This window comes from Pseudophryne corroboree, chromosome 7, assembly GCF_028390025.1.
Source record: "Pseudophryne corroboree isolate aPseCor3 chromosome 7, aPseCor3.hap2, whole genome shotgun sequence".
NCBI classification, from domain to species: Eukaryota; Metazoa; Chordata; class Amphibia; order Anura; family Myobatrachidae; genus Pseudophryne; species Pseudophryne corroboree.
Window position 1 is genome coordinate 385,787,990 of NC_086450.1, and position 27,844 is coordinate 385,815,833.

General features: G+C 47.2%; 1 long non-coding RNA gene across 1 annotated transcript; it reads left to right on the plus strand.

The window, feature by feature from the left end:
- The first annotated feature begins 18,606 nt into the window (after window positions 1-18,606).
- LOC134943761 (uncharacterized) lies at window positions 18,607-20,003 on the plus strand. Its single transcript, XR_010181730.1, has 3 exons — window positions 18,607-18,706; window positions 18,782-18,994; window positions 19,609-20,003. It is a non-coding gene; the product is annotated as an uncharacterized LOC134943761 (long non-coding RNA).
- Window positions 20,004-27,844: the final 7,841 nt, after the last annotated feature.

A 27,844-nucleotide genomic window follows, 5' to 3' on the forward strand; every position in this document is an offset into this window, starting at 1 on the left:
AGGGGGAGACAGAGTGAATGAAGGGGGTAGACAGAGAGAAGGGAGGGACAGAGAGGGAGAGAAGGGGGAGACAGTGAGAGAGAAGGGGGAAGACACACAGAAAGAGAGGAGAGAGAGGGGGGGGGAGAGAAAGACAAAGGGAGGGGGGGCTGGGTATGGGTAATGGGTTGAGACAGGCATCCCCTAACCCCGTACAGGTGGCACTTTGCTAACACGTGACTAGGCATCCCCTCCCTCTCCCTCTCTCTGTTATCAGTACTTTGCACCTTCGATAACAGCGGGTCCCCATCGTTGGCGGCAGCAGGTCCCCATCAGTGGCGCTGGCAGCAGCGGCTCCCCGTCATTTGCACAGGTAGCAGTGGGTCCCGGTCATTTGCGGCAGCAGCAGCGGCTCTCCGTATTTGTGCAGGCAGCAGCGGGTCCCAGTCAAAGCGCCGGCAGCAGCGGGTCCCGGTCATTCGGATCTCGCGGCTTTGAGCCGTGGCGAAAAGCACATGGCAGCGTCCAAGCGGAGGGGGAAGAAACATAAGTGGAGGGGAGAGGCCGGACCGCCTCAGCCCGCGGCCAGCCTCTTAGCACTTCAGTGCATCCGCACAGAGAAGCCATTCAACTGTGTCGCACTACTGAAGAAGTGCATGTGGACATAGTGGGCGGGGCTTCGGACGGCCACTGACGGTGGTGACAGTAAGAAAACATTATTTTTTTGCTTGTCACCGATGTCTACCAGCACCATCTGGGCCTATTTTCATGGGGGGGCCTGGAGCTGCAGCTCCACCCGCCCCTTTGTTAATCCGGCCCTGGTGGGTAACCCATGAAGCCTAAACACATGGCAGAGGAACAAAACTGCCAACCCTTGAGCAGAAGGCAATCGGGGAAGAGCAATAAAATGAGCCATTTTACTAAAACGGTCCACTACCACCCATATGACTCGGAATCCGACTGAAAGGGGAAGGTCAACCACAAAATCCATGGAAATATGAGACCATGGCCTGAGAGGGACACTTAAGGGCATAAGTTGCCCGATAGGCAAGGAACGGGGAACCTTATGCTGTGCACAAACCTGACATGAAAAAACAAATTCACTAACGTCTTTAGATATACTAGGCCACCATACTGAGCGAGAGACTAACTCCAATGTCTTAGTGATTCCCGGATGCCCTGAAACCTTGTTGTCATGGAATTCAGTTAAAACAGTAGCTCTCAAAAATTCAGGAACGTAAAGACGACCAGCAGGAGTAAATCTAGGAGCTTGGTGTTGAAGCTGGTTTAACTGGGTAAATAAATCCTGTGTGAGGCCTGTCCGGATGACCGAAGATGGAAGTATTGGGGTAACAGGATTGTTATTGTGAACCGGAAGAAAACTACGTGACAGGGCATCAGCTTTAGTATTCTTGGAACCAGGCCTGAAAGTGATTATAAATTTGAAATGAGTAAAAAATAATGCCCAACGTGCCTGCCGGGCATTAAGCCGTTTAGCTGATTCAATGTATTGCAGGTTCTTATGGTCAGTCAATACCGAAATAGTATGCCTTGCTCCTTCCAGCCAATGCCTCCACTCCTCAAAAGCCCACTTTACTGCCAGTAACTCCCGATTACCAACGTCATAATTGGATTCAGCGGAGGAGAACTTCCTGGACATAAAGGCACAAGGATGTAAGTCCAAAGACACCGGATCCTTTTGAGAAAGGACAGCCCCCACTCCAACCTCTGAGGCATCAACCTCCACAACAAAGGACAATTCCGGATTAGGATGTCTGAGGACTGGAGCTGAGACAAAGGCTTGTTTCAGGGCCCGGAAGGACAACTCAGCTTCATGCGACCAGTTGGTAGGATCCGCTCCTTTCTTTGTCAGAGCCACAATGGGAGCAACCAGGTCAGAAAAAGAATGAATGAACCTCCTATAATAATTCGCAAACCCTAAAAAGCGCTGAATTGCTTTTAAATTGGTGGGTTGCGCCCAATTAAGGATGGCCTGAAGCTTCTTAGGTTCCATGGAAAATCCCTGAGGGGAAATTATGTACCCTAAAAAAGATACTTTCGTGACGTGAAATTCACACTTCTCCAGCTTGGCATATAAATGATTCTCACGTAACTTTTGAAGAACCAGACGCACCTGGGTGATATGTTGTTCCATCGATTCAGAAAAAATCAAGATGTCGTCTAAATAAACGACCACGAATTTCCCTAGGAAGTCACGGAGCACATCGTTAATGAGGTCTTGAAAAACTGCTGGAGCATTAGACAGGCCGAACGGCATCACCAGGTATTCGTAGTGACCCGACTGAGTACTGAAAGCCATCTTCCACTCATCTCCAGATTTAATTCGGATGAGGTTGTAAGCTCCTCTCAGGTCAATTTTAGAAAAAATCACAGCAGAACGTAACTGATCAAAGAGTACAGAAATCAACGGCAAAGGATAGGTGTTTTTGACTGAGATCTTATTCAGGGCTCTAAAATGTATGCATGGTCTAAGCGAGCCATCCTTTTTCTCCACAAAGAAAAAACCAGCACTTAAAGGGGATTTTGATGGTCTAATAAAACCTTTCTGTAAGCTCTCCTGAACATAGTCATTCATAGCTGAAGTTTCTGGCCCGGACAATGCATATAATCTCCCCTTTGGCAATGCGGCACCAGGAACTAGCTCAATAGCACAATCATAAGTCCGATGGGGAGGCAGAATGTCCGCATTGCTTTTGGAGAATACATCGGCAAACTCCTGGTATTCCACAGGAATGAGTTCTGGAATGATAGCTGCTACTCTAACTGGAAACGAAATACATTCCTTAGCACAAAAAGTACCCCATTGTGAAATCTCCCCGGACCGCCAATCAATGGTGGGATTATGAAAAGCCAGCCAAGGGTGACCCAGAACAACTGGAACTGCTGGGCAATGTGTTAGATAGAACTCGATATTTTCGGAATGTAAAGCTCCTACTGTAAGTATTACGGGAGGTGTATGGTGAGTAATAACCCCGTTGGAAAGCGGACTCCCATCTAAGCCATGCATGGTGACACAACTACCCAATGGTAACTGAGGAATGCCTAAGGCCTTAGCCCAAGTTAAATCCATAAAGTTTCCTGCAGCTCCACTGTCAACAAAAGCTGACACCAAAGAACTGAGGCTGCCAAAGGAAACCTTAACTGGAACTAAAAGAGAGTTATTCGAGGAGATAAGCTGCAGACCTAGGTGAACCCCCTCACAATTCACCTGGTCAAAGCGTTTCCCGACTTGTTCGGACAGTTACGAGCAAAATGTCCCTTACCACCACAGTACAAACAAAGACCGGAATTTTGCCTTCTGGACCTTTCCTCAGGAGACAGCCGGGAGAGACCCATCTGCATGGGCTCCTCTACGTCTTCTGGAATGGAATAAACACCAGGACTTGACCTTACAGGTGTTCCTCTTTCAGCCCTCCGCTCTCTGAGATGACGATCAATCTTAATAGAAAGCTCCATGAGTTTATCGAGAGTCTCAGGAGCGGGGTACTGGAAGAGACTGTCTTTAATAGACTCTGATAAGCCGAGGCGAAACTGACTACGCAGGGCTGGGTCATTCCAGCCACAGTCGTTCGACCAACGGCGAAACTCAGTACAATAAACCTCTGCAGGATTTCTTCCTTGTTTGAGAGCGCGCAGCTGACTTTCAGCGGACGCCTCTCTATCTGGGTCATCATACAAAAGCCCTAAAGACTTAAAGAAAGCGTCTACTGACAACAACACAGGATCCTCTGCCCTTAAACCGAATGCCCAGGTCTGAGGATCCCCCTGGAGTAAAGAAATAATAATCCCAACCCGCTGAGATTCAGAACCAGAGGAAGTAGGTCTTAAACGGAAATAAAGTTTACAGGATTCTCTTAAAATAAAAAAATTATTTTCTATCGCCAGAAAAACGGTAAGGCAAATGCATCTTTGGTTCAGGGACTACCTTTGGGGAGGCTCGCAAAAGATCTTCCTGCGACCTCACCCGAAGAGAAAGATCCTGAACCATCTGAGTAAGTTCTTGAATCTGATTGACTAAGAGCTGGCCAGGGTTTGGCCCTAAACCTGTCGGATTCATGAGGCCAAAAATTTTTAGCAAAAACTAAATGAGAGGGAAAAATTAAAGCCCTGTTTAATTTTTTGGTAGGGCCGGTAATAATGTTATGATTCCAGCACTCTGGTCAGAGGAGATCTTTTTGCGAGGACCGGAGCACTGGAACGAAATGCTGGGGAAGGGAGCGGGAATGGAAAATAGCCCCTTGCGCCCTAACTCCGTTGTCTCACCCGTGCTGTCAGAAATCCCCTGCGAGACTATGGTTGCTTGAGCCCATGGCAGCCGCGTTTGAAGGGCGGATTATGTCTGCCCAACTCCGATGCCCCCCCAGGTCTTAATGAGAGACAAAGGGAAATCCGAGACAGGGTGATAACAAGGGGCCCTCTGACTAAACAACCAGGCCAGGGGCTACAACCTAATTTAAAACTAGAATATGTGCGGAAACACCGCCAGTGAAAAGGACAACCAAAATATCCACTTGTCCACTTCTCCTACCCGGCACCGCCGAGTTCCAGAGAGGACTTGTGGAAGCGGAACCCTCCGCAAATGCTCCAAGAACAGAATATTATAAAGATAAAGCGGCTGAGCCGCAACACACGGCAGAGCCGCAACTCACGAAACACCACTCGATATTAAAGGTGATCAGTCAGGACTACTGGGGACCAAACGACTTCCAGGGATGAGATGACAACTCCCGAATACAGGACTTCTGAGGACAGGAATGACCGGATACAGCAGGACTGGAACAGACTCTCAGCAAACCAAAGCAGCATGCAGGAAGCTATTACCGGCGTCTGTGAGAAGCACTGGGAAGGTATTAAACAGGGAATCCTCCAATCAGCTGCTTAGAGCCTGATTGGGAATAAATGCCGTGCAGCTGCCTTGCTGCACGGCCAGAGGACAAGTGTGTATGCTTGTTAATTAGGCCCTGCAACGGGGAACGCGGTCCGCCCGTGGCATCCCCGTTGCTAGGGTCCATGCGGCTCAGTGCGCCCGGCGTCTAGCGTTGCTAGGGAGCCGGCGGCTGAACGCGCACGGCGTCCCTAGTTGTTAGGTGCCGGGCCGCGCGGACATGCGGACCCCGGCGCCTAACAGTACCCCCCCCTTGAGGAGGGGTCAAGGAACCCCTAAAGCCAGGCTTCTGAGGAAATTCCCGAAAAAATGCCCTCTTGAGCCTAGGGGCATGAAGATCCTTATCTAGGACCCAAGACCTTTCCTCCGGACCATAGCCTTTCCAGTGAACTAAAAAATAAAGCCGACCCCGGGACAATTTGGAATCAAGAACTTTCTCTACCAAGAACTCCTGTTGTCCCTGTACATCCACTGGAGATCTACCCTGAGAGATCCTCCGAGGAAATCTACTGGAAGAAAAGTATTGTTTCAACAGGGAACAATGAAACGTATTTCCAATCTTTAGAGATCTTGGTAAACGTAGCCGAAAGGCAACTGGGTTGACTCTTTTAATAATAAGAAATGGTCCAATAAATTTGGGTCCCAGTCTAGCCGAGGATTGTCGAAGCCTGATGTTGCGAGTTGACAACCACACCTTATCTCCCACCTTAAAAGTGCAAGGACGTCGGAGCCTGTCAGAAAATTTCTTTTCTCGAAAGGCCGCTTTTCTAAGAGCAAGGTGCACTTTTTTCCAAATTGCTCTGAGATGGGAGGTCAATGCCAGCGAGGAGACTGGAGAATGATGAAAAAAAGAATTAGCTCTGGGGTGAAAACCAAAAACTGAAAAGAATGGAGACTCTTTAGTGGAGGAATGACAGGAATTATTGTAAGCAAATTCAGCCAGAGGAAGAAACTCGGACCAATCATTCTGGAGTTTGGCTGAATACAAGCGCAGATATTGTTTTAATGACTGGTTAACTCGTTCGGTTTGCCCGTTGGATTGTGGGTGATAACCGGATGTTAATGACAGTTTCATCTTTAATGAAGCACAAAAACATCTCCAGAATTGTGCGATGAATTGTGGACCCCGATCAGAAACAATATCAGTGGGTAACAGTGCCAGATTAAGGTCCACATGGGCCTGGAGCTGAAATTGCTGAAGGGCCTATTGTGTGCCTGCACAGGAGTGTGACCAGTGCTGTGGTGGCGTGACTAGTGATGTAGGGGGTGCGACCTGTTCTGTGGGGTGGCATCCAGGGGTGTCCTTATGTGTCTTTATGTGCCTATGCCTGTATGTGCTCCTCTATGTCCAAATGTATTACTCTATTTCTGTATGTGCTCCTCTATGTCCAAATGTGTTACTCTATTTCTGTATGTGCTCCTCTATGTCCAAATGTGTTACTCTATTTCTGTATGTGCTCCTCTATGTCCAAATGTGTTACTCTATTTCTGTATGTGCTCCTCTATGTCCAAATGTGTTACTCTATTTCTGTATGTGTTCCTCTATGTCCAAATGTGTTACTCTAATGCTGTACGTGCTCCTCTATGTCCAAATGTGTTACTCTATTTCTGTATATGCTCCTGTTTGTCCGTATGTTCTCGTAGTGCCTATATGTGCTCTGCTATGTCTTTATGTGCCTATATCTGTATGTGCTCCTATATGTTCATATGTGCCTATATACGTATGTGCTTCTGTATGTCCTTTTGTGTCTGCAGTATACCTATATGTGCTCTGCTATGTCTTTATGTGCCTATATCTGTATGTGCTCCTATATGTTCATATGTGCCTATATACGTATGTGCTTCTGTATGTCCTTTTGTGTCTGTAGTATACCTATATGTGCTCTGCTATGTCTTTATGTGCCTATATCTGTATGTGCTCCTATATGTTCATATGTGCCTATATACGTATGTGCTTCTGTATGTCCTTTTGTGTCTGTAGTATACCTATATGTGCTCTGCTATGTCTTTATGTGCCTATGTCTGAATGTGCTCCTGTATGTCCGTATGTACCTGTGTCTATATGTCCGTATGTGAATATGTCTACATGTGCCCCGCTATTGGTTGGGTATGGGATCCCAACAGTGAGGATGCCGGCGGTCAAAATACTGACACGTCTTGGTAAGTAAACTAACCTTACCCTTTACCCTCTCCCTAACCCTCTCCTCATGCAGTCTAACCCTAACCTTCCCCTTGCACAGCCAAATTCTAACCTCCCCCACCTGCAGCTTAACACTAACCTTCACCCTAGTGCCTAACCCTAACCTCCCCTCCCGCAGCCTAACCTTCCCTGCCATACTTACTATATATTAGTGAAAGGAGAGAGAGGGAGGGAGAGAGGGAGGGAGAGAGGGAGGGAGAGAGGGAGAGAGAGAGAGAGAGGGAGAGAATGGGGGAGAGAATGGGGGAGAGAATGGGGGAGACAGAGAGAGAAGGGGGTTAGACATAGAGAGAGAGAGAAGGGGTGGAGAGAGAGAGAGAGAGAGAGAGAGAGAGAGAGAGAGAGAGAGAGAAAGGGTGGAGAGAGAGAGAGAGAGAGAGAAAGGGTGGAGAGAGAGAGAGAAAGGGTGGAGAGAGAGGGGAGAAGTGGGAGAGAAAGAGGGTAGATACAGAGTGACACACAGAAAGAGTGAAGGGGGAGACACAAAGGGAGAAGGGGTAGGCAGAGAGAAAGGGGGAGACAGAGAGAGAGGAAAGGGGGGGGATAGACACACACACACAGAGGGGGAAGAGGAAGACAGAGAGGAGGTGAAAGGGAGAGAGAAAGGGGAGACAGAAAGGGGGGGAGTGACAGAGAGAAGAGGATGAGACACAGAGGGAGAAGAGAGAGACACACCGAGAAGGGGGAGACAGAGAGAGAGAGAAGGGGGAAGATACAGAGAGAGGAGAGAGGTGAGAGAGGGGGTGAGGAGAGAGAGGAGGGGGGAGACAGAGATAGAAAGAGAAAGGGGGAGACATGGGGAGAGAGAGATGGGGAAGATACAGAGAGAGCGGTGAGAGAGAGGGATGAGGGGGAGAGGAGAGAGAGAAGGGGAACAGAGAGAAAGAAAAAAGGGGGAAACATGGAGAGAGAGAAGGGGGAGACAGGGGAGAGGGAGAAGTGGGAGACGGAGAGGGGGGAGAAGTGGTAGAGATAGAAAGGGGGAGAGAGGGGTGATGAGAGAGAGGGAAGATTGAGAAGGGGGATACAGAGAGAGAGAGAGAGAGGGGATACAAATATAGAGAGACGTGGGGAGACACACAGGGAGAGAAGGGGGAGACAGAGAGAATAGGGAGAAGTGGGAAACAGCGAGAGGGAGGAGAAGTGCTAGAGATAGAAAGGGGTAGAGAGGGGATGAGAGGGAGAGGAGAGAGAAATGGGGGACAGAGAGAGAATGGGAGGAGACACAGAGGGAGAAGGGAGAGACACAGAAATTAGGGGGAGAGAGAGAGAAGGGGAAGACATAGAGAGAGGGTGAGAGGGAGAGGAGAGAGCAAGAAGAGGGAGACACAGAGAGAAAGAAAGAAGGGGGAAACTTGGAGAAAAGAAGGGGGAGACAGAGAGAATAGGGAGAAGTGGGAAACAGAGAGATGGGGGAGAAGTGCTAGATATAGAAAGGGGTAGAGAGGGGTGATGAGAGAGAAGGGGGATAGAGAGAGAGAGAGAAGGGGGATACATAGAGAGAGAAGTGGGGAGACACAGGGAGAGAAGGGGGAGACAGAAAGAAGGGGGAAACAGAGAGAGACAGAGATAGAAGGGGGAGACCCACACGGGGAGAGAAGGGGGAGACCCACACGGGGAGAGAAGGGGGAGACCCACACAGGGAGAGAAGGGGAAGACCCACACGGGGAGAGAAGGGGAAGACCCACACGGGGAGAGAAGGGGGAGACCCACACAGGGAGAGAAGGGGAGACCAACACAGGGAGAGAAGGGGAGACCCACACGGGGAGAGAAGGGGAAGACCCACACGGGGAGAGAAGGGGGAGACCCACACGGGGAGAGAAGGGGAGACCCACACGGGGAGAGAAGGGGAAGACCCACACGGGGAGAGAAGGGGAAGACCCACACAGGGAGAGAAGGGGAAGACCCACACAGGGAGAGAAGGGGAAGACCCGAGACCCACACAGGGAGAGAAGGGGGAGACCCACACGGGGAGAGAAGGGGAATACCCACACGGGGAGAGAAGGGGGAGACCCACACGGGGAGAAGGGGGAGACCCACACGGGGAGAGAAGGGGAAGACCCACACAGGGAGAGAAGGGGGAGACCCACACGGGGAGAGAAGGGGGAGACCCACACGGGGAGAGAAGGGGAAGACCCACACGGGGAGAGAAGGGGGAGACCCACACGGGGAGAGAAGGGGGAGACCCACACGGGGAGAGAAGGGGGAGACCCACGCGGGGAGAGAAGGGGGAGACCCACGCGGGGAGAGAAGGGGGAGACCCACACGGGGAGAGAAGGGGGAGACCCACACAGGGAGAGAAGGGGGAGACCCACACAGGGAGAGAAGGGGAGACCCACACAGAGAGAGAAGGGGAGACCCACACAGAGAGAGACAGGGGCTACAGAGAGATAGAGAAAGAGAAGGGGGGATACAGAGCGAGAGAGAAGGGGAGAGGGCGGAGACACAGAGAAGGGGGAGACAGAGTGAATGAAGGGGGTAGACAGAGAGAAGGGAGGGACAGAGAGGGAGAGAAGGGGGGAGACAGTGAGAGAGAAGGGGGAAGACACACAGAAAGAGAGGAGAGAGAGGGGGGGGGAGAAAGACAAAGGGAGGGGGGGCTGGGTATGGGTAATGGGTTGAGACAGGCATCCCCTAACCCCGTACAGGTGGCACTTTGCTAACACGTGACTAGGCATCCCCTCCCTCTCCCTGTTATCAGTACTTTGCACCTTCGATAACAGCGGGTCCCCATCGTTGGCGGCAGCAGGTCCCCATCAGTGGCGCTGGCAGCAGCGGCTCCCCGTCATTTGCACAGGTAGCAGTGGGTCCCGGTCATTTGCGGCAGCAGCGGCGGCTCTCCGTATTTGTGCAGGCAGCAGCGGGTCCCGGTCAAAGCGCCGGCAGCAGCGGGTCCCGGTCATTCGGATCTCGCGGCTTTGAGCCGTGGCGAAAAGCACATGGCAGCGTCCAAGCGGAGGGGGAAGAAACATAAGTGGAGGGGAGAGGCCGGACCGCCTCAGCCCGCGGCCAGCCTCTTAGCACTTCAGTGCATCCGCACAGAGAAGCCATTCAACTGTGTCGCACTACTGAAGAAGTGCATGTGGACATAGTGGGCGGGGCTTCGGACGGCCACTGACGGTGGTGACAGTAAGAAAACATTATTTTTTTGCTTGTCACCGATGTCTACCAGCACCATCTGGGCCTATTTTCATGGGGGGGCCTGGAGCTGCAGCTCCACCCGCCCCATTGTTAATCCGGCCCTGGTGGGTAACCCATGAAGCCTAAACACATGGCGGAGGAACAAAACTGCCAACCCTTGAGCAGAAGGCAATCGGGGAAGAGCAATAAAATGAGCCATTTTACTAAAACGGTCCACTACCACCCATATGACTCAGAATCCGACTGAAAGGGGAAGGTCAACCACAAAATCCATGGAAATATGAGACCATGGCCTGAGAGGGACACTTAAGGGCATAAGTTGCCCGATAGGCAAGGAACGGGGAACCTTATGCTGTGCACAAACCTGACATGAAAAAACAAATTCCCTAACGTCTTTAGATATACTAGGCCACCATACTGAGCGAGAGACTAACTCCAATGTCTTAGTGATTCCCGGATGCCCTGAAACCTTGTTGTCATGGAATTCCGTTAAAACAGTAGCTCTCAAAAATTCAGGAACGTAAAGACGACCAGCAGGAGTAAATCTAGGAGCTTGGTGTTGAAGCTGGTTTAACTGGGTAAATAAATCCTGTGTGAGGCCTGTCCGGATGACCGAAGATGGAAGTATTGGGGTAACAGGATTGTTATTGTGAACCGGAAGAAAACTACGTGACAGGGCATCAGCTTTAGTATTCTTGGAACCAGGCCTGAAAGTGATTATAAATTTAAAACGAGTAAAAAATAATGCCCAACGTGCCTGCCGGGCATTAAGCCGTTTAGCTGATTCAATGTATTGCAGGTTCTTATGGTCAGTCAATACCGAAATAGTATGCCTTACTCCTTCCAGCCAATGCCTCCACTCCTCAAAAGCCCACTTTACCACCAGTAACTCCCGATTACCAACGTCATAATTGGATTCAGCGGAGGAGAACTTCCTGGACATAAAGGCACAAGGATGTAAGTCCAAAGACACCGGATCCTTTTGAGAAAGGACAGCCCCCACTCCAACCTCTGAGGCATCAACCTCCACAACAAAGGACAATTCCGGATTAGGATGTCTGAGGACTGGAGCTGAGACAAAGGCTTGTTTCAGGGCCCGGAAGGACAACTCAGCTTCATGCGACCAGTTGGTAGGATCCGCTCCTTTCTTTGTCAGAGCCACAATGGGAGCAACCAGGTCAGAAAAAGAATGAATGAACCTCCTATAATAATTCGCAAACCCTAAAAAGCGCTGAATTGCTTTTAAATTGGTGGGTTGCGCCCAATTAAGGATGGCCTGAAGCTTCTTAGGTTCCATGGAAAATCCCTGAGGGGAAATTATGTACCCTAAAAAAGATACTTTCGTGACGTGAAATTCACACTTCTCCAGCTTGGCATATAAATGATTCTCACGTAACTTTTGAAGAACCAGACGCACCTGGGTGATATGTTGTTCCATCGATTCAGAAAAAATCAAGATGTCGTCTAAATAAACGACCACGAATTTCCCTAGGAAGTCACGGAGCACATCGTTAATGAGGTCTTGAAAAACTGCTGGAGCATTAGACAGGCCGAACGGCATCACCAGGTATTCGTAGTGACCCGACTGAGTACTGAAAGCCATCTTCCACTCATCTCCAGATTTAATTCGGATGAGGTTGTAAGCTCCTCTCAGGTCAATTTTAGAAAAAATCACAGCAGAACGTAACTGATCAAAGAGTACAGAAATCAACGGCAAAGGATAGGTGTTTTTGACTGAGATCTTATTCAGGGCTCTAAAATTTATGCATGGTCTAAGCGAGCCATCCTTTTTCTCCACAAAGAAAAAACCAGCACTTAAAGGGGATTTTGATGGTCTAATAAAACCTTTCTGTAAGCTCTCCTGAACATAGTCATTCATAGCTGAAGTTTCTGGCCCGGACAATGCATATAATCTCCCCTTTGGCAATGCGGCACCAGGAACTAGCTCAATAGCACAATCATAAGTCCGATGGGGAGGCAGAATGTCCGCATTGCTTTTGGAGAATACATCGGCAAACTCCTGGTATTCCACAGGAATGAGTTCTGGAATGATAGCTGCTACTCTAACTGGAAACGAAATACATTCCTTAGCACAAAAAGTACCCCATTGTGAAATCTCCCCGGACCGCCAATCAATGGTGGGATTATGAAAGGCCAGCCAAGGGTGACCCAGAACAACTGGAACTGCTGGGCAATGTGTTAGATAGAACTCGATATTTTCGGAATGTAAAGCTCCTACTGTAAGTATTACGGGAGGTGTACGGTGAGTAATAACCCCGTTGGAAAGCGGACTCCCATCTAAGCCATGCATGGTGACACACCTACCCAATGGTAACTGAGGAATGCCTAAGGCCTTAGCCCAAGTTAAATCCATAAAGTTTCCTGCAGCTCCACTGTCAACAAAAGCCGACACCAAAGAACTGAGGCTGCCAAAGGAAACCTTAACTGGAACTAAAAGAGAGTTATTCGAGGAGATAAGCTGCAGACCTAGGTGAACCCCCTCACAATTCACCTGGTCAAAGCGTTTCCCGACTTGTTCGGACAGTTACGAGCAAAATGTCCCTTACCACCACAGTACAAACAAAGACCGGAATTTTGCCTTCTGGACCTTTCCTCAGGAGACAGCCGGGAGAGACCCATCTGCATGGGCTCCTCTACGTCTTCTGGAATGGAATAAACACCAGGACTTGACCTTACAGGTGTTCCTCTTTCAGCCCTCCGCTCTCTGAGACGACGATCAATCTTAATAGAAAGCTCCATGAGTTTATCGAGAGTCTCAGGAGCGGGGTACTGGAGGAGACTGTCTTTAATAGACTCTGATAAGCCGAGGCGAAACTGACTGCGCAGGGCTGGGTCATTCCAGCCACAGTCGTTCGACCAACGGCGAAACTCAGTACAATAAACCTCTGCAGGATTTCTTCCTTGTTTGAGAGCGCGCAGCTGACTTTCAGCTAACGCCTCTCTATCTGGGTCATCATACAAAAGCCCTAAAGACTTAAAGAAAGCGTCTACTGATCCTCTGCCCTTAAACCGAATGCCCAGGTCTGAGGATCCCCCTGGAGTAAAGAAATAATAATCCCAACCCGCTGAGATTCAGAACCAGAGGAAGTAGGTCTTAAACGGAAATAAAGTTTACAGGATTCTTTAAAATTAAAAAATTATTTTCTATCGCCAGAAAAACGGTCAGGCAAATGCATCTTTGGTTCAGGGACTACCTTTGGGGAGGCTCGCAAAAGATCTTCCTGCGACCTCACCCGAAGAGAAAGATCCTGAACCATCTGAGTAAGTTCTTGAATCTGATTGACTAAGAGCTGGCCAGGGTTTGGCCCTAAACCTGTCGGATTCATGAGGCCAAAAATTTTTAACAAAAACTAAATGAGAGGGAAAAATTAAAGCCCTGTTTAATTTTTTGGTAGGGCCGGTAATAATGTTATGATTCCAGCACTCTGGTCAGAGGAGATCTTTTTGCGAGGACCGGAGCACTGGAACGAAATGCTGGGGAAGGGAGCTGGAATGGAAAATAGCCCCTTGCGCCCTAACTCCGTTGTCTCACCCGTGCTGTCAGAAATCCCCTGCGAGACTATGGTTGCTTGAGCCCATGGCAGCCGCGTTTGAAGGGCGGATTATGTCTGCCCAACTCCGATGCCCCCCCAGGTCTTAATGAGAGACAAAGGGAAATCCGAGACAGGGTGATAACAAGGGGCCCTCTGACTAAACAACCAGGCCAGGGGCTACAACCTAATTTAAAACTAGAATATGTGCGGAAACACCGCCAGGGAAAAGGACAACCAAAATATCCACTTGTCCACTTCTCCTACCCGGTACCGCCGAGTTCCAGAGAGGACTTGTGGAAGCGGAACCCTCCGCAAATGCTCCAAGAACAGAATATTATAAAGATAAAGCGGCTGAGCCGCAACACACGGCAGAGCCGCAACTCACAAAACACCACTCGATATTAAAGGTGATCAGTCAGGACTACTGGGGACCAAACGACTTCCAGGGATGAGATGACAACTCCCGAATACAGGACTTCTGAGGACAGGAATGACCGGATACAGCAGGACTGGAACAGACTCTCAGCAAACCAAAGCAGCATGCAGGAAGCTATTACCGGCATCTGTGAGAAGCACTGGGAAGGTATTAAACAGGGAATCCTCCAATCAGCTGCTTAGAGCCTGATTGGGAATAAATGCCGTGCAGCTGCCTTGCTGCACGGCCAGAGGACAAGTGTGTGTGCTTGTTAATTAGGCCCTGCAACGGGGAACGCGGTCCGCCCGTGGCGTCCCCGTTGCTAGGGTCCATGCGGCTCAGCGCGCCCGGCGTCTAGCGTTGCTAGGGAGCCGGCGGCTGAACGCGCACGGCGTCCCTAGTTGCTAGGCGCCGGGCCGCGCGGACATGCGGACCCCGGCGCCTAACAGCCCCTATATGTTTCCCAGCATACAGGAGCAGTGTGCTTTTTATTTTTAACTATTGCACCCCTGAAATTTTACAGCATACAGAGCCAGTGTAATGTTATTTTAAAAGCAGCACCCCTTTATTTTACAGCACACAGGAGCAGTGTGCTTTTAATTTTTAACAACTGCACCACTGAATTTTTACAGCATACAGGGCCAGTGTAATGTTATTTTAACAGCTGCACCCCTATATTTTTACAGCATACAGGACCAGAGTGCTTTTATTTGGACAACTGCACCCCTGAATTTTTACAGTATACAGGGCTAGTATAATATTTTAACAGCAGCACCCCTATATTTTTACAGCATGCAGTATAAGTGTGCTTTTATTTTAACAACTGCACCCCTGTTTTTTTACAGTACATAGGGCCAGTGTAATCTTATTTTAACAGCAGCACCCCTATATTTTTAAAGCATACAGGACCAGTGTGCTTTAAATTTTTAACAACTGCACCCTTGAATTTTTACAGCATACAGGGCTAGTGTAATGTTATTTTAACAGCAGCACCCCTATATTTTTACAGCATACAGGACCATTGTGTTTTTATTTTTTAACAACAGCGCCCCTGAATTTTTACAGCATACAGGGCCAGTGTGATGTTATTTTAACAGCATCACCCCTATATTTTTTAAAGCATACAGGACCAGTGTGCTTTTATTTGAACAACTGTACCCCTGAATTTTTACAGCATACAGAGCCAGTGTAGTGTTATTTTAACAGCAGTGACCCAATATTTTTTCCAGCATACAGGAGCAGTGTGCTTTTAATTTTTAACAACTGCACCCCTGAATTTTTACAGCATACAGGGCCAATGTAATGTTATTTTTACAGCAGCACCCCTTTATTCTACAGCATACAGAAGCAGTGTGCTTTTAATTTTTAACAACTGCACCCCTGAAATTTACTGCATACAGGGCCAGTGTAATGTTATTTTAACAGCTGCACCCCTATATTTTTACAGCATACAGGGCCGGAGTGCTTTTATTTGGACAACTGCACCCCTTAATTTTTACAGCATACAGGGCCTGTGTAATGTTATTTTAATAGCAGCGCCCCTATATTTTTACAGCATACAGGAGCAGTGTGCTTTTAATTTTTAACAACTGTACCCCTGAATTTAACAGCATACAGGGCCAATGTAATGTTATTTTAACAGCAGCACCCCTATATTTTTACAGCATACAGGACCAGCGTGCTTTTAATTTTTAACAACTGCACCCCTACATTTTTACAGCATACAGGGCCAGTGTAATGTTATTTTAACAGCAGCACCCCTATATTTTTACAGCATACAGGAGGACAGCTACACCCATGTACAGCTGCAGCACCCATAACAGCACATGAACCAGAAACATCAGTGACAACCAGGACAGCACCCTAACACAGCACAGGTACACCACAGTGACTGCAGCAGCACTCCTACAGAGCACACGCTAACCCCACCCAAATCCACCACCCACAGAGAGACAGAGGTCCGTCTCGCTCACTCTCCAAGTCCGGAGTGAAAATGGTGGCAATGAGCGGCTATTTATATGGAATCCAAAACCCACAAGAATCCAACAGCGGGATGATGATGTTTTGCCTCGTTCTGGTTTCCAAGTCTGGCGGGAAGTCCCGAGCCAGACTTGGATCCGGGCTCGTAACAGGATGTTCGGGGGGTTCAGTTCTCTGTGAACCGAACCCGCTCATCACTAGTTCATATAGCATATAATAACCTGTACTATGGTCCTAATCTGTGAATATCATGTTGGGTGGAATGGTGTCCTATGCCTGTAGCGAGAATAATATCATTGTCTGACAATTGATAATAATATAGTATCAAACATGTCAATTTCTTTCCAGGTACATAAATATATTTAATTACAGAGTCATGATGGAATTCAAAATGTAATTTCTAAAAAGTTGTAATCTCTAAAAAGTTGATGTCCATATGCTAAAATGTAGGCAGTAAGATGCATCCAGGTCTGCTCCAGTAGTGTATGTGCCTGGCTTCCATCAGCCATACATCAGATATACATAGGGGTAAATTTACTAAGATTCGTATTTTCCAGAATCATGTCCAAGTTCAATCACGAATGACATCGACAGTGTAAAATTGCAACTTTTTGAATTGATTACGACTAATTTACTAAGCTGTCGTATTCGTGTTTTTCGTTTCTTCCGATGTCGATGTCATTCGTGCTTTTCTGCTGTAGATTGCGGCCGCGTTTGCTGTTTCGCGGCCGCGTTTATGGGGTTTTTTTACGACTGCGTCACATGTCTGTTACGGCAGTGATTTAGAAATTGCTGCCGCGTTTTTAGTCCTAAGTTTCGTTTTCGTCACGCGGCCGTGATTGGTTGTATTCGTGAAGGAGGAGTGTCTGTGCATATTACTATAAAACCGCCCCAAACACACCGCACCTCGTGGGTTTAGCTAGTGGAGAGGAGAGAGGAAGGTGTATTTGGAGTTGGTGAGTTTGGTGGAGTTTTTGGTGGATTTGGAGAGGAGTTTGGTGATTGTTGAGTGCTGTACTGTGTGTGTAAGTAGTCTTGTCATATTTGTAGTATTGTTTTTTCACAGTTTGTCTACTTTTTTGTCCTTGTTTTTTTTTTACAGTCTTTTGTCATTGTTTGTGAGTGAGTGAGTGAGTGAGTGAGTGAGTGAGTGAGTGAGTGAGCGTGTGTGTTGGCTGTGTGGTGTGTAGTAGTAGGAGTAGTGGAGGAGTGTGTTTTGTGTTTTGATTTTTCAGTGTTTTTTGTCGTTTGTCATGTCAGACTCAGAGGTCAGTGTGGTGGCGGAGGTTAGTGAGGTGGAGGCTGGTAGTGAGGTGGAGGCTGGTAGTGAGGTGGAGGCTGGTAGTGAGGTGGAGGCTGGTAGTGAGGTGGAGGCTGTTAGTGAGGTGGAGGGGGGTAGTGAGAGGGAGGAGGTTAGTGAGGAGGAGGAGGAGGGGGTGCCTGTTGCTGTATTTTCCAGTGATAGTGATGGTGTTGTGGCTCCGCAGCCACGCACCACTACCAAGACTGGCAGGAATATTAAGTTCAGCTATGCTGAAAACATGGCTTTGGTGCGTGAGCTGATGAAGCACCATCGCCAATTGTTTGGTCAGGATGCTGGCAAGGTGTCCTCCCGCAGGAAGTCTGTCCTGTGGGGGCAAGTAATACTTGCCGTGAATAGTGAGGGTGTGGTGAGGCGGACTGAGGACACGTGCCGCAAGAGGTTTTATGATATAAAGCGGCGTGTCAAGGCCAAGATGGCCAAAGAGGGCAAATCTGCACGAAAAACCGGAGGTGGCCCCCCTTTCCGGGCCACCTATCGGGACTGGGAGGAGCCTGTGCGGGCATTGATTCCTGCCGAAGTGGTGTCTGCTACTCATGTCCGGGATTCGGACCGACCCACGCAGGATGGTAAGTTTGATTTGTTAGATTTTTATTTAAATGTCCTCTAAATGTTGTAAATGTCATTTTTAAAGGGTAAAGGATGCATAAATTGTGTTTCACATATTGCAGGCCTATGCACCCTTAAGGTGTGTTTGTGTTTCGAATTTGCTTTTTTCACCTTGCATTGGCTGTTTGGTAAATTTAATATTGCGCAAAAACATGTGCAATGGCTGCTGTTTTTTGTTTTTTGTTTTTAATTTTTATGGCGATATTGCTTGGACATCTGTGTTGTATGCTTATTTTTAAAATATTTTTTGATTTATTTACTTCTGAAAAACGGTGCAATTATTTCTACATTACATTTTTAAAACATTTGCAAGTAGTCAATCTCTGCAATATCTGAGGCATAATTCTCAAATGTAACAGATTTATTGTGTGCAACATCATGTACATTTGGATATACAACACAAAATAATGAAGCTTGAAGCTCTTAATCAGAAATTATTTGTTTATCCAATACCTAATAGATGGTTACAGTACACTAAGGCTTTGCAGTTATAATTTTTACACAAAGCATGGTAATAATGTTTGGTCCACTTTTTCAACAGTCCCACAGACCAGCCGGCCAGACAGGCCTCAGACAAGTCAGGATGAGGCTGGGATTGCAGGTAAGACTTCACTGTAGTCACATATTCTGAAAACACATAGAAGTACAAAATATTAATGTTTATATTTTCACATAGGTTCTGCTTCTGGAAGCCGACCTCCTGTAAGGCGCCCATCACAGGTCTCGGGCCACTTACCCAGGAGGCCAAGTAAGACACGGCGTCTTGGCACGGAATCTGCGGCTCCATCATCCCCACCCAGGCGACGCATTTCGGCAGTGTCACCCCAGCCACCACTGGCACTATTGGCGAGTTCGCAGAGTGATGAGCCCCGATCACCTCAGTTATCTGGTGAGTAAAAACAGAAATTAAACACATAGGCAATAATATACACAGTACAGTTAATATGTTGTTAGTTGGTTTTGAGATTACATGTTTTCCAGAACAAGCAATGTGATGTTACGTCTTCAATTGCTAAAGGTGAAAATGTTTTTTTTTAAAAGGTCTTAGTGGATGATCTCGCCAACATCATTTTTAATAAATAACAGACATTTGTTTAAAATTTGGCCACACACGTGCACATTAAAATAAAATACCAATAACATTCCAAAACAAAAACAGCATCCACAACATTATATTGTTCACACATCTCCCCTGTCCAGTATGTAGATGGCTTACTTGCTTCGCTCATCTGGACTATCCAGGTAAGTAGTCTATATCGTGGTCAGGGGAGGTGATATAACACTGTAATGCTGTGGAGGGGAGGTAGTTAGGTGTGGATTATGCAAATCTGTCTATGTGGCCGCCTGTGTTGGTATATATGTTTTTGAACAAAAAAAACATTATAAGTTTTGAAAAACAACGCCAAAAACTATACAAATGGAGTATTATGAATGTAGTAATGTGTAGAAGTAGCCTTTAAACAAATTGACAAATAAACATTGCATGTTGGCCACCCCATACAGAGCCCAGCTTGATGGCCGACGTGGACCAGCAGGGACAAGACCAACAGGCAACCATCACACTGCAACTTACACCTGTTGACCCAAGCCAGCCAATACAGCTGCAGGATATCCCCCAAGCCTCCATCAGTCCACAACTGGCACAAGCTCCGCCCCCAACCCAAATACCAGATGACTTTTGGGCCAGTTGGACAAGCCAACAGGCCCAAAGCAATGCCAGCCTGACCGCACATACACAACACCTTGCCAGTCTGCCCCATCATCTACCGCGCATTAGTCGCAACTCGGGCAGACTGATTGTACAAGTAGGGCGAATGGCAACCTCAATGGAGCAAATAAGGGCTGACAACAGCCAAATGCTTGCTCATTTAACGCGCATCATAGATGAGCAACAGCGCCATCAGCAGGCACTCGTTCAGCTCATTCAGTTATCCCGGATTGTAGCCAGCCACACTGCAACCAACACTCAACTGATTGCAAGCATTAATAATTTGAGCAGCAATATTACATTGATGGGAGCTCACCAAGTAACCTCCAGCTCGGGGACCACGACCCCTATCCAAACGCCAGTAACCTCCCCTGTTCGGCGTTCCTCCAGAGCACGTGCCAGTGAGCCAGCACAAAGCACAGCACCCAGCACACACAAGCGGAAAAAATAACCCCAATGTGATTTGCAAAATAAAAATTTGTATTTGACAAACACACAACTTCCTGTGTCCGTCTCAAACATTGTCGAAGCTGCTCTGTATGTATGTATGTTTTTCATGGGTAATGACTGAAAATGTATTTTTAGCATAAACTAAGTACAATGTACACACCACTATAAACAACAAACAGTAAGTAACAAAACACACAATAGAAAGTAGTGAAAAGTGTTTAGTCAAGGATAATTACAGCCTACTAAAACTGACCTGAAAAATAGCGCAGGATCACTTCTTGCCGTACCTGCCTCCCTACATATGTACTCACACTGTCACCAGATGGGTCTAACTCCTCTGCTTGCTGACTGCTTTCTCCCTCATCATGTGCCAGATGTTGGGTTAAACACAGATTATGGAGAAAACAGCAGCAGAACACAATTCTAGTCACCTTTGAGGGACTATACAACAAAAGGCCTGCAGATTTATCCAGACACCGAAACCGTGACTTCAGCACACCAAAACATCTTTCTATCACATTCCGCGTAGCCTTATGTGCATGATTGTAACTGTGTTCAGCAGGAGAATCAGGTTGGGACAATGGAGTAAGGAGCCAAGAGTAGCAGCCGTAACCCCCATCACCTGAAAAACAGATATAGTCAACATTAGTACATATGTTAGATTATTCTTTCACCTAATCAAAACTCGAGTTTGTGGTTAAAAGACATACACACAAAACATTTTAAACATACCCAACAGCCAGCCATCAGGCATTTGTCCGTCCTCAAATTTATCGAAGAGCGATGACTGACTGAGGATGAAGGAGTCATGGCAGCCACCAGGGTAACCTGCAACAACACTCATAATTTTTATGTTTGCATCACAGACCACCTGGACATTAGTTGATTGTGCCAGATGCCTATTAGTATATATATATTGGCGGCCCTTAGGTGATCTCAGCTGAACGTGTGTGCAATCTATGGCCCCCAGCACATTGGGCATGCCAGCAAGCTCATAGAAAGCTACCCTGACAGCACTCCACTCCGACTCCTCGGTAGGGAAGCAGATTGAGGCATTAATGTGTGGCTCCAACACATCCAAAACCTGAGTGGACATTAAACAAGCTAAGGTGAGTGTCATGTTAGGTATTCTCTACAATACTGTGTTGTTTGTACTTACAGAAGCAACACTTAGACATAACCGCCTATGTATTTTTAGACTCACCTGAATCAAATATCTGGAAAAGGTGGGCTGTGAGATACCAATGACGTCGCCTGCCACAGCCTGGAAGCTCCCAGTAGCCATAAAGTGTAACACAGCCAGGAGTTTGTGTAGGCCTGAGACAGAGCGAGAGCGTGCTGTCTCAGGGTCTATGCCCAGTTTGACAAGGTCATACAGGTGGAAAATGTTGGTTCTATTTAGGCGGAACATCTGTATGACCCTATCATCGGACAATGCATTTAAGTTTAAACGCCCTCTAAAAAAACGAGGCTGGCGCAGCCTCCGCGGTACCTGGACAACCTGTTGACCATGTTCACTTACCTGGGCCTGATTCCTGGAAGCCTCATGGAGCAGTCTAAGGTATCCCACAGCAAACCAAAAATCATTGGCACACACCACAGCCGCCATTTCAGAGTGAGAGAAGTTCAAAATGTGCCTGGAACACTTTTATAGGGCCAAACATTCAGGTGTGAGTAATGGATAATTGAGTACACATGTAAACACGCTTTTCAAATGCTGGCGCGTTTTTTTTTAGGAAAAAATTACGATGTGTCATTTTTCGCGGCCGCGAATGCATTTTCACGGCAGCAATTACAATTACGAATGGATAGTAAATGACCGAGATTCATATCTAAACAGGCGTAATTTGACCGATGGTGTATTCATTCGTAATTTTTAACTTGGACTTGCAAAAAAATACGAATGCCCTCATCTCTGCCGTGATTAGTGTTTAGTAAATTACCGAGATGACACTTTGATGAAAAAACGGCATCTCGGTCAAAATCGGGAGCTTAGTAAATTTACCCCATAGACCCAATTTTTTTTAAACATAGGTTTTGAATGTTAAATTTGCATAGATTATTGGAGTTGGACTAAGATTTAAAAAAACAAAAACAAAAACAACAACTCTTGAATACAGCAAGTATAACTCTCTCTCTAGTGTACAAAATAATCTGGTTATATACTCCTAAACATCATATAATATAGGCATGAGCAATACCTAAAAGCTTGAGGGATAAATCAACCAATCAGAAGTGACAAGCTAATGCTGGAGATCTGTGAGTATTTGCAGCATCCCTTTGGTTTTGCTAGGTATAAATGTATCTCGGGCTTTGCTAAACCAGCATAAGTGCATCCAAGGCTACATCAAGGGGTGTGCGACAGCCGCTGCTGCTGCCCAGGGTGCAAGGATGAGGGAGCGGCACGGTTCCTGTCCTGACAGCAGCTGGTTTCTGTCTGTGAGGCAGCCTGCTGCATAGACAGGGCAGGGCGCTTGTGTGATGTCGTGACATCACGTTTGTTGGGGCAGGGCAGGTGTCGTTTAAGAGTTGGGAGCTTGTTTGCCATCTCTGTGTGGACCCCATCTTCTATTGCTGCCTTATGTGCAGCTGTGCCAAGGGCTGCCGACATCCATGCCAGGCCCGGGTAATCTGAGAGGGCATGGCCAATGCAGGGAGGTCTTCTCTTCTCTTGGTGCCACTGTCTGCCCTTTGCGCCACTGTCTACTCAAGACAGCCCATCACCAATATGTATGCCATTTAAATAAGGCAGTTTGAATTTTAGGTGTAGTGGTTCTTTAAATGTTATTAATTCATTCCACACTCTTACTGTGTTTACAAAAACACTGACGTACTATATCAGTGGGAATTTCTACAAATGTGTTATTGGACTATCGCATTTTCCTCGTCAGATCTATACCTAAGGCTAAACAAAAATAATTGCTTTAGGTGAGATCAACTGTTTCAGATAACGGAGTTTTCATTATTTTATTGAAAGCAGCATGTAATCTATTCTACTTTATTTCCTTATGGATTACTAAATCTCTTCACCGGAGCTTCCTCTGCCTTAGTTCCATTGTTAAACAGACATCTCCAATTTAATTTTTTTTATATAGAAGAGTGACTGGGTCCTCGAAATGATGACATTAGCACCCTGACAGCTACCTGTTGTACTGTTTAGTCTCTGGGAATAACATGAGCTGCAAACTGTGCTACGGACACTGCACACTCCTGTTTCAAGCAATTGTCTTAAATCCATTATATTGACAATATTAATTTGTACAGTTGCTTTATACGGATTTTGAGTTAAACACTACATGAAACAAAGAACTGGATTTATTTTGTTATTTAATTACATCTGGAAAGCTAATGTTACAGTCTCTTTTTAGGTAGATTATATATATTGGAGTCCAGAGGGTATGCCAGGTGGTAGGGGCTGAGCCATTTAGGCCGGATATTATTGCTGTAACTAGGTGCGTGCAGAGGGGGCGCCGCACATAGCGCTGCAGGCTAGGGGGAGCTGTTGGCAGCACTTGTCTACTATCTATTTTAATTACTTTCAGTTGCAGCTTCTCCCCTTTTTGAAGCCCAGCATCTCCTGACCACCCCTGTCTCCTACCCCGACCCCTTCTGTCACTCTTAACCTATACAACATTCATGAACTCAACTTGAGATTTCTTTGTTATTCTGTCACACTGTCCTTTATTACATTTCAAGATGCTGACATACCGAGGATTCAAACCCATTGTCTGTGGTATTGCAGTCAGACAATCTATTCATTGAACTATCTGCCCTTGCATAGAAAGGCAGATAATTCTAAGCTAGAGAATTCTAACTATTTGAAGTTTACCTTTTACTTTGTGAAGAAATGATCAGCAATACAGCTGAGCAGATCTATGTAGTGTGTGGCTGCAAGAGATTGGATGTGTGGCTGCAAACTACATACTGTAGATCTGCTCAATTGCAATGCTGATTATAGTTTTACAAAGTACCAGTATCTTCATATAGTGTTCATTGTAAGCAGGATCAAATAGCTCAATGAGTAGGGTGTTTGACTGGAATGCAACATGTTATGGTTTTGAATCCTGGGTATGGCAGTATATTTAAATGTGTTACAGTATTTAATAAAGGGTAGTGTAACTAAGTATACATATATATATATATATATATAAATGTGGGAAGAGCTATCATAGCATGGGCTTTCTCTGGGATCAATCTTGTCATGCAACTTCCCCTTGAGGCAAAATGGGGGTGGGGGAAGGGGGCGTCCCCAATTCTCTGTCTGGCACAGGGCACCAAAAAGTCTATTTACTGCTTTGCCGGTGGATATACACCTGAATGACCTTGGCATGATAAATCATTTATGCTCAAATTGGAAAGACTTACTGGGCCGGATCGTACTGTGTGTACGCCCGATTGCGCACGCCCACGGGTTATTCATGATATCTTCTAGTTAGATGTTCTGCAAGGTCAATCATAAAATATTGTGTAATATGCCATGCTGCCAAATGCAACATGGCATAGTAGATCGCACTATCATACCACTGCATCGTGCAAGTGTGTACGGGGGCACGATAAGTCAGCCCGTCGGCTGGCGGACCGGACGGAAACACATCATTCTGATGTGTACCTGGCCTTAGAGTTGGCCATAAAGCTGTTTTAAGCATCAACTGCACTATTTCATACATACACAAACAATGGGCCTAATTCAGACCTGATCGCTAGGGTGCGTTTTTTGCATCCCTGCGATCAGGTAGTAGCCGCCCACAGGGGGAGGGGGAAATCGCTGTGCAGGGGTGCGATCGCATGTGCAGGAGAGCTGCACAAATAGAAGTTTGTGCAGTCTCTACACAGCCCAGGACTTACTCTTCCAGTGCGATGATCGGGGCCGGTGCTGGTGTCAGAAACCCTCCCTTCAAACGCCTCCCTTCAAACGCCTCCTGCGTTTTTCTGGCCACTCCCTGAAAATGGTCAGTTGCCATCCACAAATGCCCACTTCCTGTCAATCACCTTGCGATCGCCCGTGCGATCGCTTTTCTCGCACCATCCTTTCGCTGCCCGTTGCTCCCCGTCGCTGCGGACCGACGTGCCTGCGCATTGCGGTGCATACACATGTGCAGTTCAGACCTTATCGCTCGCTGTACGAAAACGCAGCAGTGATCAGGTCTGAATTACTCCCATTATACGTGCATAAAAATGAGCTTAGAATTTTACATAAGGAAACATGTTGCTGGGAAGTGGGCAGATCTGCAAAGCTCATCTGATTTCTTATGCTGGGTACACAGCAATGGCACGATGAAACAGCACAATACATTGCACCATTAGAGGGGAGATGGGGATGTAGTTATGTGACTGGTGGTCCACAATACCGACGGCTACATCCCGCCCCCCTCTAAATCGACAGTCAGCATGCCGACTAGCAGGGACTGTTTACACTCATGGGTGTCCACGACACCCATAGAGTGAGAATAGAAAATGTGCCGAGCGCAGCTTGCCACCGAGCCTGCAGAGTGGCGAGCACAGCGAGGCCGCAAGGGGCTTTGTTGCACTCACCCCCGTGGGATCCTGTGGTCGGTATGCTGACCGCCGGCATCCCCAGTGCCGGTAATACATACCCAACCCGGGAGATGTATAAAACCTTACAGAGAGATAATGTGGAGGGAGATAATGATAAGAAAAATAGTAATAATTGTATTTATATAGCGCTCTTTCTCCAGTAGGACTCAAGGCGCTTAACAGAATGAACATAATATAGGGGGTCATTCCGACCTGATCGATCGCTGCACTTTATCACAGCGCAGCGATCGGGTCGGAACTGCGCATGCGCCGGCACCGCAGTGCACCGGCACATGCCAGCCGTCGTTGCCTAGCGATCACCACTGAGGCAGAGGCGGTCGTTGGGTGGGAGGGGGATGGACGGTGCCGTTTAGGGTGTGGCCAGACCATTGGGGGGGCGAGCCACAGTGGCTGCGTGATGTGACACGCAGCCGCTGCGACCCGGGGCAGCAAAGAGGTTCTCCCGGCCAGCCGCAGGATCTGCGCTGGCCGGGAGTAACTTCTGAGATGCAAAAGCATCGCCGCTGTGCGATGCTTTTGCATTTCTGCGGGGGAGGGGGCGGCACTGACATGCGGGGCGGACTAGCTCTGTGCTGGGAGTCCCCCCGCATGTCTGAGTGCCTGATCGTAGCTGTGCTAAATTTAGCACAGCAATGATCAACTCGGAATGACCCCCATAGTACAGAAATAATGATGTACTGAAAAGCTTTTTATAAAATACAAAGAGCATGGAGATACTAAAGGGACAATATGGAAATCCTGAGTAAACAGGAAAGTCTTGAATCTGTTTTTGAAGGATTCTATACTTGGGGCTACTCGAACTGTGTGGGGAAGAGAGTTACATAGAATCTGAGACACATGGTTAAAAGGTCGGCTCCCAGATGAATTACGGTGAGAGTCTTGGTACTGCTTATAGTCCTCCATCTACAGATCGCAGTAATCGAGCAGGGTAGTATGGAATCAGCAGCTGCTTCAGGCACCATGGGCCCTGGTCATGTCGGGCTTTGAAAGTCAGTAAACCAATCTTGAAGATGATTCGCCATCTTACAGGCAACCAGTGAAGGGAGTAGAGAATGGGTGTTATTTGGCTGAAATTGGGCTGGTTGGTTAACAGGCTGGCAGCTGCGTTTTGCACCAGCTGTAAGCAGGACAATTATTTTACTCGGAGACCCGGGTAGAGGGCTTTGCAGTAGTCTAATCGAGATGATATAAATGCACGTATGACTTTTGCCAGATCTTCAGAGGGAATTAAGTGCTTGATTCTGGCTATGTTCCTCAGATTAAAGAATGAGGATTTGATTGTGGCTGATATCTGATGCTTACGTTTCAAGCCACCTTCCAGGACAACACCAAGATTCCGCACATGATCAGTGTTTTGTAACTCTGAGTCCCCAAGTGTAAGTCCAGTTGGTTGGCTATGCTGCAGTCTTGTCCTTTGATGTTGAGGTCCTATCATAAGGACCTCTGTTTTATCCAGATTCAGTCGCAGCCAACTGGCACTCATACACTCCTTGAGCTCAGCTAGATAGCATTTAAGGATGCTATTGGGTTTTCAGTACCCGAAGCAAAGGACAGGTTCATTTGTGCATCACCTACATAGCAGTGGTAGACCAGGCCATGGCGCCTGATTATTCACCCAATGGTAGCATGTATACTGCAAAAAGCATGGAGAATAGTATAGAGAACCTTGTGGGACACCACATGGCAGTAGAACTGATAACGTACCAGCCAATCATCTCCTAACAATTATTTTTAAAACACAGCCTGTAACATGGCAGAAAGAAGCTGATTGACTGGTACTTTATCTCTCTCCACTTTATCTCTATCCAACGTTTGATAAATCCCCTCCATGTAGAGACACAGAGAGGGGGCAGGAGGGAGGGTCCAGAGGACTCAGGAGTGAAGGGGAACATAACCAGCTCCCCTGCAATGCCACACTCATGCCCCTATATTTACATATATAATGAGACCACACCTTTCAGCACCAAGGCCCGTGCAAAGTCTTGGCGGCCCTGCATATTAGTAGTACTACGCATTCACTATAAT